Source organism: Gorilla gorilla, chromosome X (genome assembly GCF_029281585.2).
Source record: "Gorilla gorilla gorilla isolate KB3781 chromosome X, NHGRI_mGorGor1-v2.1_pri, whole genome shotgun sequence".
Classification (NCBI taxonomy): domain Eukaryota; kingdom Metazoa; phylum Chordata; class Mammalia; order Primates; family Hominidae; genus Gorilla; species Gorilla gorilla.
The window spans coordinates 170,521,224-170,546,452 of record NC_073247.2 but is presented as its reverse complement, the minus strand read 5'-3'; positions in this window follow the sequence as shown (position 1 = coordinate 170,546,452).

Sequence of the window (25,229 nt, the reverse complement as noted above, 5' to 3'; positions counted from 1 at the left end):
ATCTACAAAGCTATCTCTTTACACGTGGAAATAAGTACAGCGCTATCTCTACAAACATGGAAATAGCTACTCCGCCATCTGTATGAACATGGAAATATCTGCACCGCCATCTGTATGAACATATAAATACCTACACCGCCATCTATATTAAAATGGAGATATCTACACCGCTATCTGTATAAACTTGGAAATATCTACACTGCTATCTCTATGAACATGGAAATTTCTACACCGCTATCTGTATGAACATGGAAATAGCTACACCGCTATCTGTATGAACATGGAAATATCTACACCACTACCTGTATGAACATGGAAATATCTACACCGCTATTTCTATGAGGATGGATATATCTACACAGCCATCTGGATGAACACGGAAATATCTACACCACTATCTGTATGAACATGGAAATATCTACACCGCTATCTGTGTAAATATGCATACATCTTCACCGCAATCTGTATAAACATGGTAATATCTACACCGCTCTCTGTATGAACATGGAAATATCTACACCGCTATCTGTTTGAACATGGAAATATCTACACCGCTATCTGCATGAAAATGGAAATATCTACACAGCTATCTGCATATACATGGAAATATCTACACAGCTATCTCTTTACACATGGAAATAACTACACCGCTATCTGTATGAACATGGAAATATCTTCACCGCCATCTGTATGAACATGGAAATAGCTGCACCGACATCTGTATGAACATATACATATCTACACGGCCATCTGTATTAAGATGGAGATATCTACACTGATATCTGTATAAACATGGAAATATCTACACCGCTATCTGTATAAACATGGCAATATATACACCGCTATCTGTATAAACATGGAAATATCTACACCGCTACCTGTATAAACATGGAAATATCAGCACCGCTATCTGTATGAACATGGAAATATCAGCCCCACTATCTGTATGAACATGGAGATATCTACACCGCTATCTGTATGAACATGGAAATATCTAAACCGCTATCTGAATGAACATGGAAATACCTTCACCGCCATCTGTATGAACATGGATATATCTACACAGCCATCTGGATGAACATGGATATATCTACACAGCCCTCTGGATGAACATGGAAATATCCACACCGCTATCTGTGTAAACATGCATACATCTTCAACGCTATCTGTATAAACATGGAAATATCTACACAGCCATCTGGATGAACATGGAAATATCTACACCGCTATCTGTATGAACATGGAAATATCTACACCGCGATCTATATGAACATGGATATATCTACATAGCCATCTGTATGAACATGGAAATATCTACACCGCTATCTGTGTAAACATGCATACATCTTCACCGCTATCTGTATAAACATGGAAATATCTACACTGCTATCTGTATGAACATGGAAATATCTGCACCGCTATCTGTATGAACATGGAAATATCTACACCGCTATCTGTTTGAACATGGAAATATCTACACCGCTATCTGCATGAAAATGGAAATATCTACACTGCTATCTGCATATACATGGAAATATCTACACAGCTATCTCTTTACGCATGGAAATATCTACAGCGCCATCTGTATGAACATGGAAATATCTGCACCACCATCTGTATGAACATATAAATATCTACACCGCCATCTTTATTAAGATGGAGATAACTACACCGCTATCTGTATAAACATGGAAATATCTACACCGCTATCTGTATAAACATGGAAATATCTACACCGCTATCTGTATAAACATGGAAATATCTACACCGCTACCTGTATAAACATGGAAATATCAGCACCGCTATCTGTATGAACATGGAAATATCTACACCGCTATCTGTATGAACATGGAAATATCTACACCGCTATCTGTATGAACATGGATATATCTACACAGCCCTCTGGATGAACATGGAAATATCCACACCGCTATCTGTGTAAACATACATACGTCTTCACCGCTATCTGTATAAACATGGAAATATCTACACCGCTATCTCTATGAACATGGAAATATCTACTCCGCTATCTGTTTGAAGATGGAAATATATACACCACTAACTGCATGAAAATGGAAATATCTACACAGCTATCTGCATATAGATGGAAATATCTACACAGCTATCCCTTTACACATGGAAATAACTACACCGCTATCTGTATGAACATGGAAATGTCTACACCGCCATCTGTATGAACATGGAAATATCTGCACCACCATCTGCAAGAACATATAAATATCTACACCGCCATATCTATTAAGATGGAGATATCTACACCGCTATCTGAATAAACATGGAAATATCTACACCGCTATCTGTATAAACATGGAAATATCTACACAGCTATCTGTATAAACATGGAAATATCTACACCGCTACCTGTATAAACATGGAAATATCAGCACCGCTATCTGTATGAACCTGGAAATATCTACACCGCTATCTGTATGAACATGGAAATATCTACACCGCTATCTGTATGAACATGGAAATATATACAAAGCTATCTGAATGAACATGGAAATATCTACACCGCTATCTGTTTGAACATGTAAATATCTACACCGCTATCTGCATGAAAATGGAAATATCTACAAAGCTATCTGCATATACATGGAAATATCTACACAGCTATCTCTTTACACATGGAAATAACTACACCGCTATATCTATAAACATGGAAATATCTACACCACCATCTGTATGAACATGGAAATATCTGCACCGCCACCTGTTTGAACATATAAATATCTACACCGCCATCTGTATTAAGAAGGAAATAACTAAACCGCTATCTGTATAAACATGGAAATATCAGCACCGCTCTCTGTATGAAAATGGAAATATCTACACCGCTATCTGTATGAACATGGAAATATCTACACTGCTATATGTATGAACATGGAAATAGCTACACCGTTATGTGAATGAAAATGGAAATAGTTTCACCGCTATCTGTATGAACATGGAAATATCTACACCGCTATCTGTATGAACATGGATATATCTACACAGCCATCTGAATGAACATGGAAATATCTACACCGCTATCTGTATGAACATGGAAATATCTACTCCGCTATCTGTATGAACATGGATATATCTACACAGCCATCTGGATGGACATGGAAATATCTACACCGCTATCTGTGTATACATGCATACATCTTCACCACTATCTGTGTAAACATGGAAATATCTGCACCGCTATCGGTATGAACATGGAAATATCTACACCGCTATCTGTTCGGACATGGAAATATCTACACCGCTATCTGCATGAAAATGGAAATATCTACACTGCTATCTGCATATACATTTAAATATATACACAGCTATCTCTTTACACATGGAAATAACTACACCACTATCTGTATGAACATGGAAATAACTACACCGCCATCTGTATGAACATGGAAATATCTGCACCGCCATCTGTATGAACATATAAATATCTACACCGCCATCTGTATTAAGATGGAGATATCAACACTGCTATCTGTATAAACATGGAAATATCTACACCGCCATCTGTATGAACATATAAATACACCGCCATCTGTATTAACAAGGAAATATCTAAACCGCTACCTGTATAAACATGGAAATACCTACACCGCTGCCTGTATAAACATGGAAATATCAGCACCGCTATCTGTATGAACATGGAAATATCTACACCGCTATCTGCAGGAACATGTAAATAGCTACACCGCTGCCTGTATAAACATGGAAATATCAGCACCGCTATCTGTATGAACATGGAAATATCTACACCACTATCTGTATGAACATGGATATATCTACACAGCCATCTGGATGAACATGGAAATATCTACACCACTATCTGTATGAACATATAAATATCTACACCGCTATCTGTATGAACATGGAAATATCTACACCACTATCTGTATGAACATGGAAATATCTACACCAATATCTGTTTGAACATGGAAATATCTACACCGCTATCTGCATGAAAATGGAAATATCTACACTCCTATCTGCATATACATAGAAATATCTACACAGCTATATCTTTACACATGGAAATAACTACACCGCCATCACTATGAACATGGAAATATCCACACCGCCATCTGTATGAACATGGAAATATCTGCACCGCCATCCGTATGAACATATAAATATCTACACCGCCATCTGTATTAGGATGGAGATATCTACACCGCTATCTGTATAAACATGGAAATATGTACACCGCTATCTGTATAAACATGGACATATCTACACCGCTATCTGTATAAACATGGAAATATCTACACCGCTACCTGTATAAACATGGAAAATCAGCTCCGCTATCTGTATGAACATGGAAATATCTACACCGCTATCTGTATGAACATGGAAATATCTTCACCGCTATCTGTATGAACATGGAAATATCTACACCGCTATCTGTATGAACATGGATATATCTACACAGCCCTCTGGATGAACATGGAAATATCCACACCGCTATCTGTGTAAACATGCATACATCTTCACCGCTATCTGTATAAACATGGAAATATCTACACCGCTATCTGTATGAACATGGAAATATCTACACCGCTATCTGTTTGAAGATGGAAATACATACACCGCTATCTGCATGAAAATGGAAATATCTACACAGCTATCTGCATATACATGGAAATATCTACACAGCTATCTCTTTACACATGGAAATAACTACACCGCTATCTGTATGAACATGGAAATACCTACACCGCCATCTGTATGAACATGGAAATATCTGCACCGCCATCTGTATGAACATATGAATATCTACACCGCCATCTGTATTAAGATGGAGATATCTACACCGCTATCTGAATAAACATGGAAATATCTACACCGCTATCTGTACGAACATGGAAATATCTAAACCGCTATCTGCATGAAAATAGAAATATCTACACAGCTATCGGCATATACATGGAAATATCTACAAAGCTATCTCTTTACACATGGAAATAACTACACCGCTATCTCTATAAACACGGAAATATCTACACCTCCATCTGTATGAACATGGAAATATCTGCACCGCCATCTGTATAAACATATAAATATCTACACCGCCATCTGTATTATGATGGAGATATCTACCCCGCTATCTGTATGAACATGGAAATATCTGCACCGCTATCTGTATGAACATGGAAATATCTACAGCGCTATCTGTTTGAACATGGAAATATCTACACCGCTATCTGCATGAAAATGGAAATATCTACACTGCTATCTGCATATACATTTTAATATCTACACAGCTATCTCTTTACACATGGAAATAACTACACCTCTATCTGTATGAACATGGAAATATCTGCTCCGCCATCTGTATGTACATGGATATACCTACAGAGCCATCTGGATGAACATGGAAATATCTACTCAGCTATCTGTATGAACATGGAAATATATACACCGCTATCTGTGTAAACATGCATACATCTTCCCCGCTATCTGTAAAAACATGGAAATATCTACACTGCTATCTGTATGAACATGGAAATATCTACACCGCTATCTGTTTGAACATGGAAATATCTACACCGCTATCTGGATGAAAATGGAAATATCTACACAGCGATCTGCATATACATGGAAATATCTACAAAGCTATCTCTTTACACGTGGAAATAAGTACAGCGCTATCTCTATAAACATGGAAATAGCTACTCCGCCATCTGTATGAACATGGAAATATCTGCACCGCCATCTGTATGAACATATAAATACCTACACCGCCATCTATATTAAAATGGAGATATCTACACCGCTATCTGTATAAACTTGGAAATATCTACACTGCTATCTCTATGAACATGGAAATTTCTACACCGCTATCTGTATGAACATGGAAATAGCTACACCGCTATCTGTATGAACATGGAAATATCTACACCACTACCTGTATGAACATGGAAATATCTACACCGCTATTTCTATGAGGATGGATATATCTACACAGCCATCTGGATGAACACGGAAATATCTACACCACTATCTGTATGAACATGGAAATATCTACACCGCTATCTGTGTAAATATGCATACATCTTCACCGCAATCTGTATAAACATGGTAATATCTACACCGCTCTCTGTATGAACATGGAAATATCTACACCGCTATCTGTTTGAACATGGAAATATCTACACCGCTATCTGCATGAAAATGGAAATATCTACACAGCTATCTGCATATACATGGAAATATCTACACAGCTATCTCTTTACACATGGAAATAACTACACCGCTATCTGTATGAACATGGAAATATCTTCACCGCCATCTGTATGAACATGGAAATAGCTGCACCGACATCTGTATGAACATATACATATCTACACGGCCATCTGTATTAAGATGGAGATATCTACACTGATATCTGTATAAACATGGAAATATCTACACCGCTATCTGTATAAACATGGCAATATATACACCGCTATCTGTATAAACATGGAAATATCTACACCGCTACCTGTATAAACATGGAAATATCAGCACCGCTATCTGTATGAACATGGAAATATCAGCCCCACTATCTGTATGAACATGGAGATATCTACACCGCTATCTGTATGAACATGGAAATATCTAAACCGCTATCTGAATGAACATGGAAATACCTTCACCGCCATCTGTATGAACATGGATATATCTACACAGCCATCTGGATGAACATGGATATATCTACACAGCCCTCTGGATGAACATGGAAATATCCACACCGCTATCTGTGTAAACATGCATACATCTTCAACGCTATCTGTATAAACATGGAAATATCTACACAGCCATCTGGATGAACATGGAAATATCTACACCGCTATCTGTATGAACATGGAAATATCTACACCGCGATCTATATGAACATGGATATATCTACATAGCCATCTGTATGAACATGGAAATATCTACACCGCTATCTGTGTAAACATGCATACATCTTCACCGCTATCTGTATAAACATGGAAATATCTACACTGCTATCTGTATGAACATGGAAATATCTGCACCGCTATCTGTATGAACATGGAAATATCTACACCGCTATCTGTTTGAACATGGAAATATCTACACCGCTATCTGCATGAAAATGGAAATATCTACACTGCTATCTGCATATACATGGAAATATCTACACAGCTATCTCTTTACGCTTGGAAATATCTACAGCGCCATCTGTATGAACATGGAAATATCTGCACCACCATCTGTATGAACATATAAATATCTACACCGCCATCTTTATTAAGATGGAGATAACTACACCGCTATCTGTATAAACATGGAAATATCTACACCGCTATCTGTATAAACATGGAAATATCTACACCGCTATCTGTATAAACATGGAAATATCTACACCGCTACCTGTATAAACATGGAAATATCAGCACCGCTATCTGTATGAACATGGAAATATCTACACCGCTATCTGTATGAACATGGAAATATCTACACCGCTATCTGTATGAACATGGATATATCTACACAGCCCTCTGGATGAACATGGAAATATCCACACCGCTATCTGTGTAAACATACATACGTCTTCACCGCTATCTGTATAAACATGGAAATATCTACACCGCTATCTCTATGAACATGGAAATATCTACTCCGCTATCTGTTTGAAGATGGAAATATATACACCACTAACTGCATGAAAATGGAAATATCTACACAGCTATCTGCATATAGATGGAAATATCTACACAGCTATCCCTTTACACATGGAAATAACTACACCGCTATCTGTATGAACATGGAAATGTCTACACCGCCATCTGTATGAACATGGAAATATCTGCACCACCATCTGCAAGAACATATAAATATCTACACCGCCATATCTATTAAGATGGAGATATCTACACCGCTATCTGAATAAACATGGAAATATCTACACCGCTATCTGTATAAACATGGAAATATCTACACAGCTATCTGTATAAACATGGAAATATCTACACCGCTACCTGTATAAACATGGAAATATCAGCACCGCTATCTGTATGAACCTGGAAATATCTACACCGCTATCTGTATGAACATGGAAATATCTACACCGCTATCTGTATGAACATGGAAATATATACAAAGCTATCTGAATGAACATGGAAATATCTACACCGCTATCTGTTTGAACATGTAAATATCTACACCGCTATCTGCATGAAAATGGAAATATCTACAAAGCTATCTGCATATACATGGAAATATCTACACAGCTATCTCTTTACACATGGAAATAACTACACCGCTATATCTATAAACATGGAAATATCTACACCACCATCTGTATGAACATGGAAATATCTGCACCGCCACCTGTTTGAACATATAAATATCTACACCGCCATCTGTATTAAGAAGGAAATAACTAAACCGCTATCTGTATAAACATGGAAATATCAGCACCGCTCTCTGTATGAAAATGGAAATATCTACACCGCTATCTGTATGAACATGGAAATATCTACACTGCTATATGTATGAACATGGAAATAGCTACACCGTTATGTGAATGAAAATGGAAATAGTTTCACCGCTATCTGTATGAACATGGAAATATCTACACCGCTATCTGTATGAACATGGACATATCTACACAGCCATCTGAATGAACATGGAAATATCTACACCGCTATCTGTATGAACATGGAAATATCTACTCCGCTATCTGTATGAACATGGATATATCTACACAGCCATCTGGATGGACATGGAAATATCTACACCGCTATCTGTGTATACATGCATACATCTTCACCACTATCTGTGTAAACATGGAAATATCTGCACCGCTATCGGTATGAACATGGAAATATCTACACCGCTATCTGTTCGGACATGGAAATATCTACACCGCTATCTGCATGAAAATGGAAATATCTACACTGCTATCTGCATATACATTTAAATATATACACAGCTATCTCTTTACACATGGAAATAACTACACCACTATCTGTATGAACATGGAAATAACTACACCGCCATCTGTATGAACATGGAAATATCTGCACCGCCATCTGTATGAACATATAAATATCTACACCGCCATCTGTATTAAGATGGAGATATCAACACTGCTATCTGTATAAACATGGAAATATCTACACCGCCATCTGTATGAACATATAAATACACCGCCATCTGTATTAACAAGGAAATATCTAAACCGCTACCTGTATAAACATGGAAATACCTACACCGCTGCCTGTATAAACATGGAAATATCAGCACCGCTATCTGTATGAACATGGAAATATCTACACCGCTATCTGCAGGAACATGTAAATAGCTACACCGCTGCCTGTATAAACATGGAAATATCAGCACCGCTATCTGTATGAACATGGAAATATCTACACCACTATCTGTATGAACATGGATATATCTACACAGCCATCTGGATGAACATGGAAATATCTACACCACTATCTGTATGAACATATAAATATCTACACCGCTATCTGTATGAACATGGAAATATCTACACCACTATCTGTATGAACATGGAAATATCTACACCAATATCTGTTTGAACATGGAAATATCTACACCGCTATCTGCATGAAAATGGAAATATCTACACTCCTATCTGCATATACATAGAAATATCTACACAGCTATATCTTTACACATGGAAATAACTACACCGCCATCACTATGAACATGGAAATATCCACACCGCCATCTGTATGAACATGGAAATATCTGCACCGCCATCCGTATGAACATATAAATATCTACACCGCCATCTGTATTAGGATGGAGATATCTACACCGCTATCTGTATAAACATGGAAATATGTACACCGCTATCTGTATAAACATGGACATATCTACACCGCTATCTGTATAAACATGGAAATATCTACACCGCTACCTGTATAAACATGGAAAATCAGCTCCGCTATCTGTATGAACATGGAAATATCTACACCGCTATCTGTATGAACATGGAAATATCTTCACCGCTATCTGTATGAACATGGAAATATCTACACCGCTATCTGTATGAACATGGATATATCTACACAGCCCTCTGGATGAACATGGAAATATCCACACCGCTATCTGTGTAAACATGCATACATCTTCACCGCTATCTGTATAAACATGGAAATATCTACACCGCTATCTGTATGAACATGGAAATATCTACACCGCTATCTGTTTGAAGATGGAAATACATACACCGCTATCTGCATGAAAATGGAAATATCTACACAGCTATCTGCATATACATGGAAATATCTACACAGCTATCTCTTTACACATGGAAATAACTACACCGCTATCTGTATGAACATGGAAATACCTACACCGCCATCTGTATGAACATGGAAATATCTGCACCGCCATCTGTATGAACATATGAATATCTACACCGCCATCTGTATTAAGATGGAGATATCTACACCGCTATCTGAATAAACATGGAAATATCTACACCGCTATCTGTACGAACATGGAAATATCTAAACCGCTATCTGCATGAAAATAGAAATATCTACACAGCTATCGGCATATACATGGAAATATCTACAAAGCTATCTCTTTACACATGGAAATAACTACACCGCTATCTCTATAAACACGGAAATATCTACACCTCCATCTGTATGAACATGGAAATATCTGCACCGCCATCTGTATAAACATATAAATATCTACACCGCCATCTGTATTATGATGGAGATATCTACCCCGCTATCTGTATAAACTTGGAAATATCTACACCGCTATCTGTATAAACATGGAAATAACTACACCGCTCTCTGTATGAACATGGAAATATCAGCCCCTCTATCTGTATGAACATGGAAATATCTATACCGCTATCTGCATGAAAATGGAAATACATACACAGCTATCTGCATATACATGGAAATATCTACACAGCTATCTCTTTACACATGGAAATAACTACACCGCTATCTGTATGAACATGGAAATATCTTCACCGCCATCTGTTGGAACATGGATATATCTACACAGCCATCTGGATGAACATGGAAATATCTACACCGCTATCTGTTTGACCATGGAAATATCTACACCGCTATCTGTGTAAACATGCATACATCTTCACCGCTATCTCTATAAACTTGGAAATATCTACACAGCTATCTGTATGAACATGGAAATATCTACACCGCTATCTGTTTGAACATGGAAATATCTACACCGCTATCTGCATGAAAATGGAAATATCTACAAAGCTATCTGCATATACATGGAAACATCTACACAGCTATCTCTTTACACATGGAAATAACTACACCGCTAAATCTATAAACATGGAAATATCTACACCGCCATCTGTATGAACATGGAAATATCTGCACCACCATCTGTATGAACATATAAATATCTACACCGCCATCTGTATAAAGAAGGAAATATCTAAACCGCTATCTGTATGAACATTGAAATATCCACACCGCTATCTGTATGAACATGGAAATATCTACACCGCTATCTGTGTAAACATGCATATATCTTCACCGCTATCTGTATAAACATGGAAATATCTACAACGCTATCTGTATGAACATGGAAATATCTACACCGCTATCTGTACGAACATGGAAATATCTAAACCGCTATCAGCATGAAAATAGAAATATCTACACAGCTATGTGCATATACATGGAAATATCTACAAAGCTATCTCTTTACACATGGAAATAACTACACCGCTATCTCTATAAACACGGAAATATCTACACTGCCATCTGTATGAACATGGAAATATCTGCACCGCCATCTGTATAAACATATAAATATCTACACCGCCATCTGTATTTAGATGGAGATATCTACACTGCTATCTGTATAAACATGGAAATATCTACACCGCCATCAGTACGAACATATAAATATCTACACCGCCATCTGTATTAAGAAGGAAATATCTAAACCGCTATCTGTATAAACATGGAAATATCTACACAGCTGACTGTATAAACATGGAAATATCAGCACCGCTATCTGTATGAACATGGAAATATCTACACCGCTACCTCTATAAACATGGAAATATCTACACCGCTATCAGTATGAACATGGAAATAGCTACACTGCTATCTGAATGAACATGGAAATATCTACACCACTATCTGTAGGAACATGGAAATATCTACACCGCTATCAGCAGGAACATGGATATATCTACACAGCCATCTGGATGAACATGGAAATATCTACACCGCTATCAGCATGAACATGGAAATATCTACACTGCTATCTGTGTAAACTTGCATACATCTTCACCGCAATCTGTATAAGCATGGAAATATCAACACCGCTATCTGTATGAACGTGGAAATATCTACACCGCTATCTGTTTGAACATGGAAATATCTAAACCGCTATCAGCATGAAAATGGAAATATCTACACAGCTATCTGCATATACATGGAAATATCTACACATCTATCTCTTTACATATGTAAATAACTACACCGCTATCTGTATGAACATGGAAATGTCTGCACCGTCATCTGTATGAACATATAAATATCTACACCGCCAACTGTATTAAGATGGAGATATCTACACCGCTATCTGTATAAACATGGAAATATCTACACCGCTATCTGAATAAACATGGAAATATCTACACCGCTCTCTGTATAAACATGGAAATATCAGCACCGCTATCTATATGAACATGGAAATATCAGCCCCTCTATCTGTATGAACATGGAAGTATCTACACCGCTATCTCTATTAACACGGAAATATCTACACCGCCATCTGTATGAACATGGAAATATCTGCACTGCCATCTGTATAAACATATAAATATCTACACCGCCATCTGTATTATGATGGAGATATCTACCCCGCTATCTGTATAAACTTGGAAATATCTACACCGCTATCTGTATAAACATGGAAATACCTACACCGCTCTCTGTATGAACATGGAAATATCAGCCCCTCTATCTGTATGAACATGGAAATATCTATACCGCTATCTGCATGAAAATGGAAATACATACACAGCTATCTGCATATACATGGAAATATCTACACAGCTATCTCTTTACACATGGAAATAACTACACCGCTATCTGTAAGAACATGGAAATATCTTCACCGCCATCTGTTGGAACATGGATATATCTACACAGCCATCTGGATGAACATGGAAATATCTACACCGCTATCTGTATGAACATGGAAATATCTACACCGCTATCTGTGTAAACATGCATACATCTTCACCGCTATCTCTATAAACATGGAAATATCTACACTGCTATCTGTATGAACATGGAAATATCTACACCGCTATCTGTTTGAACATGGAAATATCTACACCGTTATCTGCATGAAAATGGAAATATCTACAAAGCTATCTGCTTATACATGGAAACATCTTCACAGCTATCTCTTTACACATGGAAATAACTACACCGCTAAATCTATAAACATGGAAATATCTACACCGCCATCTGTATGAACATGGAAATATCTGCACCACCATCTGTATGAACATATAAATATCTACACCGCCATCTGTATAAAGAAGGAAATATCTAAACCGCTATCTGTATGAACATTGAAATATCTACACCGCTATCTGTATGAACATGGAAATATCTACACCACTATAAGTGTAAACATGCATATATCTTCACCGCTATCTGTATAAACATGGAAATATCTACAACGCTATCTGTATGAACATGGAAATATCTACACCGCTATCTGTACGAACATGGAAATATCTAATCCGCTATCAGCATGAAAATAGAAATATCTACACAGCTATGTGCATATACATGGAAATATCTACAAAGCTATCTCTTTACACATGGAAATAACTACACCGCTATCTCTATAAACACGGAAATATCTACACCGCCATCTGTATGAACATGGAAATATCTGCACCGCCATCTGTATAAACATATAAATATCTACACCGCCATCTGTATTATGATGGAGATATCTACCCCGCTATCTGTATAAACTTGGAAATATCTACACCGCTATCTGTATAAACATGGAAATAACTACACCGCTCTCTGTATGAACATGGAAATATCAGCCCCTCTATCTGTATGAACATGGAAATATCTATACCGCTATCTGCATGAAAATGGAAATACATACACAGCTATCTGCATATACATGGAAATATCTACACAGCTATCTCTTTACACATGGAAATAACTACACCGCTATCTGTATGAACATGGAAATATCTTCACCGCCATCTGTTGGAACATGGATATATCTACACAGCCATCTGGAGGAACATGGAAATATCTACACCGCTATCTGTTTGAACATGGAAATATCTACACCGCTATCTGTGTAAACATGCATACATCTTCACCGCTATCTCTATAAACTTGGAAATATCTACACTGCTATCTGTATGAACATGGAAATATCTACACCGCTATCTGTTTGAACATGGAAATATCTACACCGCTATCCGCATGAAAATGGAAATATCTACAAAGCTATCTGCATATACATGGAAACATCTACACAGCTATCTCTTTACACATGGAAATAACTACACCGCTAAATCTATAAACATGGAAATATCTACACCGCCATCTGTATGAACATGGAAATATCTGCACCACCATCTGTATGAACATATAAATATCTACACCGCCATCTGTATAAAGAAGGAAATATCTAAACCGCTATCTGTATGAACATTGAAATATCTACACCGCTATCTGTATGAACATGGAAATATCTACACCGCTATCTGTGTAAACATGCATATATCTTCACCGCTATCTGTATAAACATGGAAATATCTACAACGCTATCTGTATGAACATGGAAATATCTACACCGCTATCTGTACGAACATGGAAATATCTAAACCGCTATCAGCATGAAAATAGAAATATCTACACAGCTATGTGCATATACATGGAAATACCTACAAAGCTATCTCTTTACACATGGAAATAACTACACCGCTATCTCTATAAACACGGAAATATCTACACTGCCATCTGTATGAACATGGAAATATCTGCACCGCCATCTGTATAAACATATAAATATCTACACCGCCATCTGTATTTAGATGGAGATATCTACACTGCTATCTGTATAAACATGGAAATATCTACACCGCCATAAGTACGAACATATAAATATCTACACCGCCATCTGTATTAAGAAGGAAATATCTAAACCGCTATCTGTATAAACATGGAAATATCTACACAGCTGACTGTATAAACATGGAAATATCAGCACCGCTATCTGTATGAACATGGAAATATCTACACCGCTACCTCTATAAACATGGAAATATCTACACCGCTATCAGTATGAACATGGAAATAGCTACACTGCTATCTGAATGAACATGGAAATATCTACACCACTATCAGCAGGAACATGGATATATCTACACAGCCATCTGGATGAACATGGAAATATCTACACCGCTATCTGCATGAACATGGAAATATCTACACTGCTATCTGTGTAAACTTGCATACATCTTCACCGCAATCTGTATAAGCATGGAAATATCAACACCGCTATCTGTATGAACGTGGAAATATCTACACCGCTATCTGTTTGAACATGGAAATATCTAAACCGCTATCAGCATGAAAATGGAAATATCTACACAGCTATCTGCATATACATGGAAATATCTACACATCTATCTCTTTACATATGTAAATAACTACACCGCTATCTGTATGAACATGGAAATGTCTGCACCGTCATCTGTATGAACATATAAATATCTACACCGCCATCTGTATTAAGAAGGAGATATCTACACCGCTATCTGTATAAACATGGAAATATCTACACCGCTATCTGAATAAACATGGAAATATCTACACCGCTCTCTGTATAAACATGGAAATATCAGCACCGCTATCTGTATGAACATGGAAATATCAGCCCTTCTATCTGTATGAACATGGAAGTATCTACACCGCTTTCTCTATGAACACGGAAATATCTACACCGCCATCTGTATGAACATGGAAATATCTGCACTGCCATCTGTATAAACATATAAATATCTACACCGCCATCTGTATTATGATGGAGATATCTACCCCGCTATCTGTATAAACTTGGAAATATCTACACCGCTATCTGTATAAACATGGAAATACCTACACTGCTCTCTGTATGAACATGGAAATATCAGCCCCTCTATCTGTATGAACATGGAAATATCTATACCGCTATCTGCATGAAAATGGAAATACATACACAGCTATCTGCATATACATGGAAATATCTACACAGCTATCTCTTTACACATGGAAATAACTACACCGCTATCTGTAGGAACATGGAAATATCTTCACCGCCATCTGTTGGAACATGGATATATCTACACAGCCATCTGGATGAACATGGAAATATCTACACCGCTATCTGTTTGAACATGGAAATATCTACACCGCTATCTGTGTAAACAAGCATACATCTTCACCGCTATCTCTATAAACATGGAAATATCTACACTGCTATCTGTATGTACATGGAAATATCTACACCGCTATCTGTTTGAACATGGAAATATCTACACCGCTATCTGCATGAAAATGGAAATATCTACAAAGCTATCTGCTTATACATGGAAACATCTTCACAGCTATCTCATTACACATGGAAATAACTACACCGCTAAATCTATAAACATGGAAATATCTACACTGCCATCTGTATGAACATGGAAATATCTGCACCACCATCTGTATGAACATATAAATATCTACACCGCCATCTGTATAAAGAAGGAAATATCTAAACCGCTATCTGTATGAACATTGAAATATCTACACCGCTATCTGTATGAACATGGAAATATCTACACCGCTATCTGTGTAAACATGCATATATCTTCACCGCTATCTGTATAAACATGGAAATATCTACAACGCTATCTGTATGAACATGGAAATATCTACACCGCTATCTGTACGAACATGGAAATATCTAAACCGCTATCAGCATGAAAATAGAAATATCTACACAGCTATGTGCATATACATGGAAATATCTACAAAGCTATCTCTTTACACATGGAAATAACTACACCGCTATCTCTATAAACACGGAAATATCTACACTGCCATCTGTATGAACATGGAAATATCTGCACCGCCATCTGTATATACATATAAATATCTACACCGCCATCTGTATTTAGATGGAGATATCTACACTGCTATCTGTATAAACATGGAAATATCTACACCGCCATCAGTACGAACATATAAATATCTACACCGCCATCTGTATTAAGAAGGAAATATCTAAACCGCTATCTGTATAAACATGGAAATATCTACACAGCTGACTGTATAAACATGGAAATATCAGCACCGCTATCTGTATGAACATGGAAATATCTACACCGCTATCTCTATAAACATGGAAATATCTACACCGCTATCAGTATGAACATGGAAATAGCTACACTGCTATCTGAATGAACATGGAAATATCTACACCACTATCTGTAGGAACATGGAAATATCTACACCGCTATCAGCATGAACATGGATATATCTACACAGCCATCTGGATGAACGTGGAAATATCTACACCGCTATCTGCATGAACATGGAAATATCTACACTGCTATCTGTGTAAACTTGCATACATCTTCACCGCAATCTGTATAAGCATGGAAATATCAACACCGCTATCTGTATGAACGTGGAAATATCTACACCGCTATCTGTTTGAACATGGAAATATCTAAACCACTATCAGCATGAAAATGGAAATATCTACACAGCTATCTGCATATACATGGAAATATCTACACATCTATCTCTTTACACATGTAAATAACTACACCGCTATCTGTATGAACATGGAAATGTCTGCACCGCCATCTGTATGAACATATAAATATCTACACCGCCATCTGTATTAAGATGGAGATATCTACACCGCTATCTGTATAAACATGGAAATATCTACACCGCTATCTGAATAAACATGGAAATATCTACACCGCTCTCTGTATAAACATGGAAATATCAGCACCGCTATATGTATGAACATGGAAATATCAGCCCCTCTATCTGTATGAACATGGAAGTATCTACACCGCTATCTCTATGAACATGGAAATATCTACACCGCTATCTGTTTGAACATGGAAATATCTAAACCGCTATCTGCATGAAAATGGAAATATATACACAGATATCTACATATACATGGAAATATCTACACAGCTATCTCTTTACACATGGAAATAACTACACCGCTATCTGTATGAACATGGAAATATCTTCACCGCCATCTGTAGGAACATGGATATATCTACACAGCCATCGGGATGAACATGGAAATATCTACACCGCTATCTGTATGAACATGGAAATATCTACACCGTTATCTGTGTAAACATGCATACATCTTCACAGCTATCTGTATAAACATGGAAATATCTACACTGCTATCTGTATGAACATGGAAATATCTACACCGCTATCTGTTTGAAAATGGAAATATCTACACCGCTATCTGCATGAAAATGGAAATATCTACACAGAGATCTGCATATACATGGAAATATCTACAAAGCTATCTCTTTACACGTGGAAATAAGTACAGCGCTATCTCTATAAATATGGAAACAGCTTCACCACCATCTGTATGAACACGGAAATATCTGCAACGCCATCTGTATGAACATATAAATATCTACACCACCATCTATATTAAAATGGAGATATCTACACCGCTATCTGTATAAACTTGGAAATATCTACACTGCTATCTCTATGAACATGGATATTTCTACACCGCTATCTGTATGAACATGGAAATAGCTACACCGCTATCTGTATGAACATGGAAATATCTACACCACTACCTGTATGAACATGGAAATATCTACACCGCTATTTGTATGAACATGGATATATCTACACAGCCATCTGGATGAACACGGAAATATCTACACCACTATCTGTATGAACATGGAAATATCTACACCGCTATCTGTGTAAATATGCATACATCTGCACCACAATCTGCATAAACATGGTAATATCTACACCGCTCTCTGTATGAACATGGAAATATCTACACCGCTATCTGTTTGAACATGGAAATATCTACACCGCTATCTGCATGAAAATGGAAATATCTACACAGCTATCTGCATATACATGGAAATATCTACACAGCTATCTCTTTACACATGGAAATAACTACACCGCTATCTGTATGACCATGGAAATCTCTTCACCGCCATCTGTATGAACATGGAAATAGCTGCACCGACATCTGTATGAACATATACATATCTACACGGCCATCTGTATTAACATGGAGATATCTACACCGATATCTGTATAAACATGGAAATATCTACACCGCTATCTGTATAAACATGGAAATATCTACACCGCTATCTGTATAAACATGGAAATATCTACACCGCTACCTGTATAAACATGGAAATATCAGCACCGCTATCTGTATGAACATGGAAATATCAGCCCCTCTATCTGTATGAACATGGAAGTTTCTACACCGCTATCTGTATGAACATGGAAATATCTACACCGCGATCTGTATGAACACGGAAATATCTACACCGCTATCTGTTTGAACATGGAAATATCTACACCGCTATCTGTATGAACACGGAAATACCTACTCCGCTATCTGTTTGAACATGGAAATATCTAAACCGCTATCTGCATGAAAATGGAAATATATACACAGCTATCTGCATATACATGGAAATATCTACACAGCTATCTCTTTACACATGGAAATAACTACACCGCTATCTGTATGAACATGGAAATATCTTCACCGCCATCTGTATGAACATGGATATATCTACACAGCCATCTGGATGAACATGGAAATATCTACACCGCTATCTGTATGAACATGGAAATATCTACACCGCTATCTGTGTAAACATGCATACATCTTCACCGCTATCTGTAAAAACATGGAAATATCTACACTGCTATCTGTATGAACATGGAAATATCTACACCGCTATCTGTTAGAACATGGAAATATCTACACGGCTATCTGCCTGAAAATGGAAATATCTACACAGCGATCTGCATATACATGGAAATATCTACAAAGCTATCTCTTTACACATGGAAATAAGTACAGCGATATCTCTATAAACATGGAAATAGCTACACCGCCATCTGTATGAACATGGAAATATCTGCACCGCCATCTGTATGAACATTTAAATATCTACACCGCCATCTATATTAAGATGGAGATATCTACACCGCTATCTGTATAAACCTGGAAATATCTACACCGCTATCTGAGTAAACATGGAAATATCTACACCGCAATCTGTATGAACATGGAAATACCTACACCGCTACATGTATAAACAAGGAAATATCAGCACCGCTATCTGTATGAACATGGAAATATATACACCGTTATCTCTATGAACATGGAAATATCTACACCGCTATCTGTATGAACATGGGAATATCTACACCGCTATCTGTTTGAACATGGAAATATCTACACCGCCATCTGTATGAACATATAAATATCTACACTGCCATCTGTATTAAGATGGGGATATCTACACTGCTATCTGTATAAACATGGAAATATCTACACCGCCATCAGTACGAACATATAAATATCTACACCGCCATCTGTATTAAGAAGGAAATATCTAAACCGCTATCTGTATAAAATGGAAATATCTAAACAGCTGCCTGTATAAACATGGAAATATCAGCACCGCTATCTGTATGAACATGGAAATATCTACACCGCTATCTGTATGAACATGGAAATAGCTACACCGCTATCTGTATGAACATGGAAATAGCTACACCGCTATCTGTATGAACATGGATATATCTACAGAGCCATCTGGATGAACATGGAAATATCTACACAGCTATCTGTATGAACATGGAAATATATACACCGCTATCTGTGTAAACATGCATACATCTTCACCGCTATCTGTATAAACATGGAAATATCTACACCGCTATCTGTATGAACATGGAAATATCTACACCGCTATCTGTATAAACATCGAAATTTCTATACCGCTACCTGTATAAACATGGAAATATCAGCACCGATATCTGTAGGAACATGGAAATATCTACACCGCTATCTGTACGAACATGGATATATCTACACCGCTATCTGTATGAACATGGAAATAGCTACACCGCTATCTGTATGAACATGGAAATATCTACACCACTATCTGTATGTACATGGAAATATCTACACCGCAATCTGTATGAACATAGATATATCTACACAGCCATCTGGATGAACATGGAAATATCTACACCGCTATCTGTATGAACATGGAAATATCTACACCGCTATCTGTGTAAACATGCATACATCTTCACCGCTATCTGTATAAACATGGAAATATCTACACCACTATCTGTATGAACATGGAAATAGCTACACCGCTATCTGTATGAACAAGGAAATATCTACACCGCTATCTGTATGAACATGAATATATCTACACAGCCATCTGGATGAACATGGAAATATCTACAGCGCTATCTGTGTAAACATGCATACATCTTCACCGCTATCTGTATAAACATGGAAATATCTACACCGCTATCTGTATGAACATGGAAATGTCTGCACCGCTATCTGTATGAACATGGAAATATCTACACCGCTATCTGTTTGAACATGGAAATATCTACACCGCTATCTGCATGAAAATGGAAATATCTACACTGCTATCTGCATATACATGGAAATATCTACACAGCTATCTCTTTACACATGGAAATAACTACACCGCTATCTGTATGAACATAGAAATATCTACACCGCCACGTGAATGAACATGGAAATAACTGCACCGCCATCTGTATGAACATATAAGTATCTACACCGCCATCTGTATTAAGATGGAGATATCTACACCGCTATCTGTATAAACATGGAAATATCTACACCGCTATCTGTATAAACATGGAAATACCTACACCGCTATCTGTATAAACATGGAAATATCTACACCGCTACCTGTTTAAACATGGAAATATCAGCACCGCTATCTGTATGAACATGGAAATATCTACACCGCTATCTGTATGAACATGGAAATATCCACACCGCTATCTGTATGAACATGGATATATCTAAACAGCCCTCTGGATGAAGATGGAAATATCCACAACGCTATCTGTGTAAACATGCATACATCTTCACCGCTATCTGAATAAACATGGAAATATCTACACCGCTATCTGTATGAACATGGAAATATCCACACCGCTATCTGTTTGAAGATGGAAATATATACACCGCTACCTGCATGAAAATGGAAATATCTACACAGCTATCTGCATATACATGGCAATATCTACACAGCTATCTCTTTACACATGGAAATAACTAAACCGCTATCTGTATGAACATGGAAATATCTACACCGCCATCTGTATGTACATGGAAATATCTGCACCGCCATCTGTATGAACATATAAATATCTACACCGCCACGTGAATGAACATGGAAATAACTGCACCGCCATCTGTATGAACATATAAGTATCTACACCGCCATCTGTATTAAGATGGAGATATCTACACCGCTATCTGTATAAACATGGAAATATCTACACCGCTATCTGTATAAACATGGAAATACCTACACCGCTATCTGTATAAACATGGAAATATCTACACCGCTACCTGTTTAAACATGGAAATATCAGCACCGCTATCTGTATGAACATGGAAATATCTACACCGCTATCTGTATGAACATGGAAATATCCACACCGCTATCTGTATGAACATGGATATATCTAAACAGCCCTCTGGATGAAGATGGAAATATCCACAACGCTATCTGTGTAAACATGCATACATCTTCACCGCTATCTGAATAAACATGGAAATATCTACACCGCTATCTGTATGAACATGGAAATATCCACACCGCTATCTGTTTGAAGATGGAAATATATACACCGCTACCTGCATGAAAATGGAAATATCTACACAGCTATCTGCATATACATGGCAATATCTACACAGCTATCTCTTTACACATGGAAATAACTAAACCGCTATCTGTATGAACATGGAAATATCTACACCGCCATCTGTATGTACATGGAAATATCTGCACCGCCATCTGTATGAACATATAAATATCTACACCGCCATCTGTATTAAGATGGAGATATCTACTCTGCTATCTGTATAAACATGGAAATATCTACAACGCCATCTGTATGAACATATAAATATCTATGCCGCCATCTGTATTAAGAAGGAAATATCTAAACCGCTATCTGTATAAACATGGAAATATCTACACCGCTGCTTGTATAAACAAGGAAATATCAGCACCGCTATCTGTATGAACATGGAAATATCTACAGCGCTATCTGTATGAACATGGAAATATCTACACCGCTATCTGTATGAACTTGGAAATAGCTACACCGCTATCTGTATGAACATGGATATATCTACACAGCCATCTGGATGAACATGGAAATATCTACACCGCTATCTCTGTAAACATGCATAGATCTTCACCGCTATCTGTATAAACATGGAAATATCTACACTGCTATCTCTATGAACATGGAAATTTCTACACCGCTATCTGTATGAACATGGAAATAGCTACACCGCTATCTGTATGAACATGGAAATATCTACACCAATACCTGTATGAACATGGAAATATCTACACCGCTATCTGTTTGAACATGGAAATATCTACACCGCTATCTGCATGAAAATGGAAATATCTACACAGCTATCTGCATATACATGGAAATATCTACACAGCTATCTCTTTACACATGGAAATAACTACACCGCTATCTGTATGACCATGGAAATCTCTTCACCGCCATCTGTATGAACATGGAAATAGCTGCACCGACATCTGTATGAACATATACATATCTACACGGCCATCTGTATTAACATGGAGATATCTACACCGATATCTGTATAAACATGGAAATATCTACACCGCTATCTGTATAAACATGGAAATATCTACACCGCTATCTGTATAAACATGGAAATATCTACACCGCTACCTGTATAAACATGGAAATATCAGCACCGCTATCTGTATGAACATGGAAATATCAGCCCCTCTATCTGTATGAACATGGAAGTTTCTACACCGCTATCTGTATGAACATGGAAATATCTACACCGCGATCTGTATGAACACGGAAATATCTACACCGCTATCTGTTTGAACATGGAAATATCTACACCGCTATCTGTATGAACACGGAAATATCTACTCCGCTATCTGTTTGAACATGGAAATATCTAAACCGCTATCTGCATGAAAATGGAAATATATACACAGCTATCTGCATATACATGGAAATATCTACACAGCTATCTCTTTACACATGGAAATAACTACACCGCTATCTGTATGAACATGGAAATATCTTCACCGCCATCTGTATGAACATGGATATATCTACACAGCCATCTGGATGAACATGGAAATATCTACACCGCTATCTGTATGAACATGGAAATATCTACACCGCTATCTGTGTAAACATGCATACATCTTCACCGCTATCTGTAAAAACATGGAAATATCTACACTGCTATCTGTATGAACATGGAAATATCTACACCGCTATCTGTTTGAACATGGAAATATCTACACGGCTATCTGCCTGAAAATGGAAATATCTACACAGCGATCTGCATATACATGGAAATATCTACAAAGCTATCTCTTTACACATGGAAATAAGTACAGCGATATCTCTATAAAAATGGAAATAGCTACACCGCCATCTGTATGAACATGGAAATATCTGCACCGCCATCTGTATGAACCTTTAAATATCTACACCGCCATCTATATTAAGATGGAGATATCTACACCGCTATCTGTATAAACCTGGAAATATCTACACCGCTATCTGAGTAAACATGGAAATATCTACACCGCAATCTGTATGAACATGGAAATACCTACAACGCTACATGTATAAACATGGAAATATCAGCACCGCTGTCTGTATGAACATGGAAATATATACACCGTTATCTCTATGAACATGGAAATATCTTCACCGCTATCTGTATGAACATGGGAATATCTACACCGCTATCTGTTTGAACATGGAAATATCTACACCGCCATCTGTATGAAC